Source organism: Rhipicephalus microplus, chromosome X (assembly GCF_043290135.1).
Source record: "Rhipicephalus microplus isolate Deutch F79 chromosome X, USDA_Rmic, whole genome shotgun sequence".
Taxonomy (NCBI): domain Eukaryota; kingdom Metazoa; phylum Arthropoda; class Arachnida; order Ixodida; family Ixodidae; genus Rhipicephalus; species Rhipicephalus microplus.
In genome coordinates, this window is record NC_134710.1 from 258,402,876 (window position 1) to 258,405,575 (window position 2,700).

The window sequence follows — 2,700 nt, forward strand, 5'->3', positions numbered from 1 at the left end:
GTGATGTTGCGTTACGCACTGCTCGCCCCATCATCAGCCAGCACTAAAGCCTGGCTCGTCTGCGCCGGACGATAATCTGTCATCACGCATGTGCCTTGATGGGCGTTCCCACCCCCTTCGTAGCAAATAATTGACTACGGACCACGCCATGAATCATTCTTCTTTTTTTCACACCTTCTTACGGCACGTATGCCGCACTAAAAATTACGTTTTTCCTTCTCACGGCATCTTCATCTCCCGGCTTGGAGCCCGTCTCGGCCGAAACGTACGTGTAAAACATGCTGGACCACGCGTGTTCTCGGCTTCGAAAATTGCATTTGGCACTAGCGAAATTCCTCTGGATTCCTTGCTGGCAGTCGCTAAATACTGTTGTGCTGAGCCTAATTGCGCAGAAGACTTATTCCTGAACCTGTCCATAAACAGTACTAGGAAGTGGGGAGGACAAGCGCTATGTACCCTGGACGCTCTGCAATCACTGAAACTGGACATCGCATATCCTCTGAACGTCATGTGCCATCTGTTAAGTAGTGTCATCGTAATGCCAGTAATGATTGCGAAGCTACATTTTATGCTTCAGTTTCATAAACTGCGATGTTTAGCACGGTCACTGCGTACCCACTTTTATCGTAATGATGGCTTTTATTTTTAGTCCTTTTAAGAAGAGTTACGGAAGATGTCTGAAAGGACTGTCATTTTCGCTTGCTTGCTTGGTTGCTGAATCTTTTCTTGAGGCTCTTACCCACTAAGGGTGATTGGTCAAGAAGCAGGTGATTAATGTAAGTCAAACACTTAAGGGTATCCAGGCTAGAGAAATATGAATACTTAGTTTTCATAAGACGGGATTATTTTGGCACAACGTGAAAAAAAATTGAAAGAAAAGAAGTAATAGGTTTTTTGAATAATTGAGGTGTAATCATTATATAAAATTGTTTTGAAGGTTGTCATTACAGTGTAATAAAATATCTTCGATACAGCGCATCAATCTTTTTTATCGTCTACAGAGTGATTGCTAAAGTATGTTATATATGCTTGAATCTGCACAATTTTGATTTTGGAGGACTTCCATGCTGCAATAATTTAAACTTTTAACCGAAGGCTCTTGTATTTATTCAGTTCTAATAAAAACCTCCGTAACTTTAACTCACGCTAGGCTACTTTTACTTGCCTTAATTCAAATTTGGTATTCTTTGGATATATATTTTTTCAACGTTTGCCTATTTTTGTTTTTTGCAACCCGGCAGCCCTGGTCAAAGTGCTGCTTTTAAGTTTTTTTTTTTCATTTTAATTGACCTGCCTCAACGCGGTGGTCTAGTGGCTGAGGTACTCGGCTGCTGACGCGCAGTTCGCGGGTTCGGATCCCGGCTGCGGCGGCTGCATTTTGGATGGAGGCGGAAATTTTCTAGGCCCGTGTGCTCAGATTTGGGTGCACGTTAAAGAACCCCAGGTGGTCGAAATTTCCGGAGTCCTCCACTACGGCGTCTCTCATAATCGTATGGTGGTTTTGGGACGTTAAACCCGACATTTAAATCAACCATTTTAGTTTACCTGAGAAGCGAAATACTCACGTGCACAGCTCCCACAGCAGCTTATTTACCTAAACTATGGTAAATGATGTACTCGCAATACTGTAGTGCTCAGACTGATTACGTAAATGTCTGTTCGTGTGCTCTTTTGTCAATAGTTGTTGATTCAATGCGGGGAAAACTATCATGTACCGTGCAGCTGGGAACAGCATAAATGCTTGTGCGCCAATTGAACATTGCCTAAGACACCAAGAACAACTTTGTGCGCAAATATTTATAGGCGCCTTCCTAATCCATATGACAGGCAAGTGATACAAATCATGAATACCTCGTCTAGCAGATGGCGTGATCATTATAGATAGCGGACTCGGTTAACAGCCACCCAAGCTTTCCAGTATAATTCTTTACTACTCAAGCGATCACTCAAAGTGTAAATCAACGCTTATTCAGCACCAATATACACACAGACGGACGCCGAGGTGGCTAGTTTAACTTTAAGGTCGTGTGGATTTCACAGATTGCAGGAGCAGAGCCACTCGGGCAGACATTCAATGTTCAAGAGAGGCACCGTTTGGCTATGCTTTTTTTTGTTACATGGAGGCTCACCGGAACACATCGGCTAGCTTAAATAATGTTACGCTTACATAATGTTACTTACGCAAGATTGTGGCCACCTTGGTAGGGTTACCAAGAGAGACAGGTATGCGCTCTTTATTGGAGACGCGCATCGTATGCGTGTCCCTTTCTATTTTGTCGCTGATTGCCCGCCATTCTTGCACCAAATACGCTATGTCAGCATAGGAATGATGATGATGTCGAGCACATTATGAACGTGGCACTTGTGGTGAAACAAGGCCATGCTGCAACCATGGTATTTGTTTGACAAGGAGACAGATTGACGAAACACGCCAAACTATCAGTCTTGTTACCTTTCTTTACGAAGTTGTACGTGTTGGGGAGTTCTTCCCATCCCGATGGTTGACCTTTCAAAGCCACTCAGGCTTCACGTTGAAACCTACACATTTTTCCGCGTATGTAGTGGCTTTCACTTTCACTATATTGTGGCACACTGGGCTGAGCGCCCCCGCGCTCTTGACTAAGATTGCAACAATACGGAGCCCACTTTAAATTCATGCCAGACAGCGGGTGACCGAGCCGAACGTGCAGCCGCTCGTCA